Here is a 6,105-nt window from a genome sequence, read left to right as displayed (position 1 = left end):
CTATTCATGGGTTTTGTTGTTTCAGTTCCATATCAGCCAACACAGTGGACACCAATGCATCATCCCATACACTGACATTCAGACCATTACTGAAACTTTGCTGTTCTGGATAAACCTGATCTGCACTAACATGTTTCAGCGTTAATCAATTGTTATTTGTTAGAATTATTTTTTTTTTTTTTTCATATGATCTCCATGAAAATAGTAATAACTAGCACTAGAATGTGTTAAAATGTGAGAAAACATCAGATTTTATTTTATTTCATTGTTTTCATATCACTTTCTGATATTGGGTTTTAAACATGTATCTTTATTTCAAAAGTTAAATGCATGGACATTTTTGTAACTCGATGAAAAAAAAAAAAAAAAACAAATTCGATCACATTGTTTTTTTCATGCCTATGGAGGAATAAAAACACTCAAGTAAAAAATCTTAAATAAGGTTCTCATAATTCATTCCAATTCCTGAAAAAAAAAAAAAAATTTGTTAAGAAAGATAAGTGCAATTGTATTATCAATATTCTGCCTCGACTTATCATTTCTACATATCCATTATAGATCAGATCTACAAAGTTACAAAACATTTAATAACAGGCAGAATATTGTTAAAATTGTGCTTAATTTTCTTTGGACATTTCAGGTTGTTCATATTTGTTCAGGTTATTCACATTTTATTGTTAAAGGATAGTTTGTTATTGTACACATTTTCATAATTTAATGGTTTTTTGCACTAAATCAAAGAGAAAAATTTGGTGTTGTCATTATTCAAAGGTTATTATTATATTATTTTTGAGTTTGACGTCCTAACTTACACTTTGCAAATTCATCCTGCGGGCCAGATTGGAACCTTTGGTGGGCTGTTTTTGGCCCCCGGGCCACATGTTTGACACCTGTGATGTGGAAGCTGGAGCCGGCACTGGAGCCAGGTCAAACCCACCAATAGAAACTCTTCTCTCATCCGTCAGCGTAGGCCCCGCCCATTAAGTGCAGTTAAATTTGCAAGCAAAAGTTTTGAAGTTGCAAACAAAGAGGAGTGATTTTCAAGCAAAACTTTTGAAGTCTCAAGCAAAAGTTTTTAACTCACAAACAAAGAGGACAGATTTATAAGCAAAATGATTTTTTTTTTTTTTTTTTATTGCCACTTACTGTCTTTTGCTCTCAGATCTCTTTTTTGGTTGCAAATCTATTCTTTTTAATTGATGAATAAAGAAACAAATTTCTCTCCATAGTAAAGACCTAAACCATCTACTGATCTAAACTGTTTAATACCTGTTGATTCACTAATCCTATCAATACATGTCAATAATTGGTGTAAAATACAGTTCTTCATCTTTTCATGGTCATCAGATATGACCATATTTGGACATTCAGAGGCTCCATAGTTACCGTGGAAACACCGTCATCTTCTCCAACACTGATTCACCAGTAAAACCCATGGAGTTGGATCAATGACAGTGGATGGAAATGAACAACAATGAATAAAAAACCTACGAAATAATGATGTGGGAAAAAATAAGAAAAAAATGTACTAAAATAAAGAGAAAAAAATGAATAAAATAAGCAACAAAATGAACAAAAAGAGCCAAGTAATGAATAAAATGAGCAAAAATGAATAAGAAATCAACAAAATGGAGTAATATTTACAAAATAAGCCACAAACTGAACAAAACTGAAGAAAAAAAGAGTAAAACAGGGAACAAAATGTCATCTTCTCCAATATTGATTCTCCAGTAAAACCCATGGAGTTGGATCAATGACAGTGAATGGAAATGAACAACAATGAATAAAAAAACCTACAAAATAATGAATGATGTGGGAAAAATAAGAAAAAAAATTACTAAAATACAGGAAAAAAATGAATGAAATAAGCAACAAAATGAACAAAAAGAGCCCAGTAATGAATAAAATGAGCAAAAATGAATAAGGAATCAACAAAATGGAGTAATATTTATAAAATAAGCCAAAAAATGAACAAAATTGAAGAAAAACAAAAAGAGTAAAACAGGGAACAAAATGTCATCTTCTCCAACATTGATTCTCCAGTAAAACCCATGGAGTTGGATCAATGACAGTGGATGGAAATGAACAACAATGAATAAAAAACCTACAAAATAATGAATGATGTGGGAAAAATAAGAAAAAAAGGTACTAAAATACAGGAAAAAAATGAATAAAATAAGCAACAAAATGAACAAAAAGAGCCAAGTAATGAATAAAATGAGCAAAAATGAATAAGAAATCAACAAAATGGAGTAATATTTATAAAATAAGCCACAAACTGAACAAAACTGAAGAAAAAAAGAGTAAAACAGGGAACAAAATGTCATCTTCTCCAATATTGATTCTCCAGTAAAACCCATGGAGTTGGATCAATGACAGTGGATGGAAATGAACAACAATGAATAAAAAACCTACAAAATAATGATGTGGGAAAATATAAGAAAAAAATTTACTAAAATAAAGGGAAAAAATGAATAAAATAAGCAACAAAATGAACAAAAAGAGCCCAGTAATGAATAAAATGAGCAAAAATGAATAAGAAATCAACAAAATGGAGTAATATTTACAAAATAAGCCACAAACTGAACAAAACTGAAGAAAAAAAGAGTAAAACAGGGAACAAAATGTCATCTTCTCCAATATTGATTCTCCAGTAAAACCCATGGAGTTGGATCAATGACAGTGAATGGAAATGAACAACAATGAATAAAAAACCTACAAAATAATGAATGATGTGGGAAAAATAAGAAAAAAATTTACTAAAATACAGGAAAAAAATGAATAAAATAAGCAACAAAATGAACAAAAAGAGCCCAGTAATGAATAAAATGAGCAAAAATGAATAAGAAATCAACAAAATGGAGTAATATTTATAAAATAAGCCAAAAAATGAACAAAATTGAAGAAAAACAAAAAGAGTAAAACAGGGAACAAAATGTCATCTTCTCCAACATTGATTCTCCAGTAAAACCCATGGAGTTGGATCAATGACAGTGAATGGAAATGAACAACAATGAATAAAAAACCTACAAAATAATGAATGATGTGGGAAAAAATAAGAAAAAAAGGTACTAAAATACAGGAAAAAAATGAATAAAATAAGCAACAAAATGAACAAAAAGAGCTCAGTAATGAATAAAATGAGCAAAAATGAATAAGAAATCAACAAAATGGAGTAATATTTACAAAATAAGCCACAAACTGAACAAAACTGAAGAAAAAAAGAGTAAAACAGGGAACAAAATGTCATCTTCTCCAACATTGATTCTCCAGTAAAACCCATGGAGTTGGATCAATGACAGTGGATGGAAATGAACAACAATGAATAAAAAACTTACAAAATAATGAATGATGTGGGAAAAATAAGAAAAAAATTTACTAAAATAAAGGAAAAAAATGAATAAAATAAGCAACAAAATGAACAAAAAGAGCCAAGTAATGAATAAAATGAGCAAAAATTAATAAGAAATCAACAAAATGGAGTAATATTTACAAAATAAGCCACAAACTGAAAAAAACTGAAGAAAAAAAGAGTAAAACAGGGAACAAAATGTCATCTTCTCCAACATTGATTCTCCAGTAAAACCCATGGAGTTGGATCAATGACAGTGGATGGAAATGAACAACAATGAATAAAAAACCTACAAAATAATGATGTGGGAAAATATAAGAAAAAAATTTACTAAAATACAGGAAAAAAATGAATAAAATAAGCAACAAAATGAACAAAAAGAGCCCAGTAATGAATAAAATGAGCAAAAATGAATAAGAAATCAACAAAATGGAGTAATATTTATAAAATAAGCCACAAACTGAACAAAACTGAAGAAAAAAAGAGTAAAACAGGGAACAAAATGTCATCTTCTCCAACATTGATTCTCCAGTAAAACCCATGGAGTTGGATCAATGACAGCGAATGGAAATGAACATCAATGAATAAAAAACCTACAAAATAATGAATGATGTGGGAAAAATAAGAAAAAAATTTACTAAAATACAGGAAAAAAATGAATAAAATAAGCAACAAAATGAACAAAAAGAGCCAAGTAATGAATAAAATGAGCAAAAATGAATAAGAAATCAACAAAATGGAGTAATATTTATAAAATAAGCCACAAACTGAACAAAACTGAAGAAAAAAAGAGTAAAACAGGGAACAAAATGTCATCTTCTCCAATATTGATTCTCTAGTAAAACCCATGGAGTTGGATCAATGACAGTGGATGGAAATGAACAACAATGAATAAAAAACCTACAAAATAATGAATGATGTGGGAAAAAATAAGAAAAAAAATTTACTAAAATACAGGGAAAAAATGAATAAAATAAGCAACAAAATGAACAAAAAGAGCCAAGTAATGAATAAAATGAGCAAAAATGAATAAGAAATCAACAAAATGGAGTAATATTTACAAAATAAGCCACAAACTGAACAAAACTGAAGAAAAAAAGAGTAAAACAGGGAACAAAATGTCATCTTCTCCAATATTGATTCTCCAGTAAAACCCATGGAGTTGGATCAATGACAGCGAATGGAAATGAACAACAATGAATAAAAAACCTACAAAATAATGAATGATGTGGGAAAAATAAGAAAAAAATTTACTAAAATACAGGGAAAAAAATGAATAAAATAAGCAACAAAATGAACAAAAAGAGCCAAGTAATGAATAAAATGAGCAAAAATGAATAAGAAATCAACAAAATGGAGTAATATTTACAAAATAAGCCAAAAAATGAACAAAATTGAAGAAAAACAAAAAGAGTAAAACAGGGAACAAAATGTCATCTTCTCCAACATTGATTCTCCAGTAAAACCCATGGAGTTGGATCAATGACAATGAATGGAAATGAACAACAATGAATAAAAAACCTACAAAATAATGTATGATGTGGGGAAAAATAAGAAAAAAATTTACTAAAATAAAGGAAAAAAATGAATAAAATAAGCAACAAAATGAACAAAAAGAGCCCAGTAATGAATAAAATGAGCAAAAATGAATAAGAAATCAACAAAATGGAGTAATATTTACAAAATAAGCCACAAACTGAACAAAATTGAAGAAAAAAAAGAGAGTAAAACAGGGAACAAAATGTCATCTTCTCCAATATTGATTCTCCAGTAAAACCCATGGAGTTGGATCAATGACAGTGAATGGAAATGAACAACAATGAATAAAAAACCTACAAAATAATGAATGATGTGGGAAAAAATAAAAAATAAAAATTTACTAAAATAAAGGAAAAAAATGAATAAAATAAGCAACAAAATGAACAAAAAGAGCCCAGTAATGAATAAAATGAGCAAAAATGAATAAGACATCAACAAAATGGAGTAATATTTACAAAATAAGCCACAAACTGAACAAAATTGAAGAAAAAAAAGAGAGTAAAACAGGGAACAAAATGTCATCTTCTCCAACATTGATTCCCCAGTAAAACCCATGGAGTTGGATCAATGACAGTGAATGGAAATGAACAACAATGAATAAAAAACCTATAAAATAATGAATGATGTGGGGAAAAAATAAGAAAAAAATTTACTAAAATAAAGGAAAAAAATGAATAAAATAAGCAACAAAATGAACAAAAAGAGCCCAGTAATGAATAAAATGAGCAAAAATGAATAAGAAATCAACAAAATGGAGTAATATTTACAAAATAAACCACAAACTGAACAAAACTGAAGAAAAAAAGAGTAAAACAGGGAACAAAATGTCATCTCCTCCAATATTGATTCTCTAGTAAAACCCATGGAGTTGGATCAATGACAGCGAATGGAAATGAACAACAATGAATAAAAAACCTACAAAATAATGAATGATGTGGGAAAAATAAGAAAAAAATTTACTAAAATACAGGGGAAAAAAGAATAAAATAAGCAAAAAAATGAACAAAAAGAGCCCAGTAATGAATAAAATGAGCAAAAATGAATAAGAAATCAACAAAATGGAGTAATATTTACAAAATAAACCACAAACTGAACAAAATTGAAGAAAAACAAAAAGAGTAAAACAGGGAACAAAATGTCATCTTCTCCAACACTGATTCTCCAGTAAAACCCATGGAGTTGAATCAATGACAGTTGACAGACACACTGGGTTT

Source organism: Sphaeramia orbicularis, chromosome 12 (assembly GCF_902148855.1).
Source record: "Sphaeramia orbicularis chromosome 12, fSphaOr1.1, whole genome shotgun sequence".
In the NCBI taxonomy this organism is placed as follows: domain Eukaryota; kingdom Metazoa; phylum Chordata; class Actinopteri; order Kurtiformes; family Apogonidae; genus Sphaeramia; species Sphaeramia orbicularis.
This window is presented reverse-complemented; position numbering follows the sequence as displayed.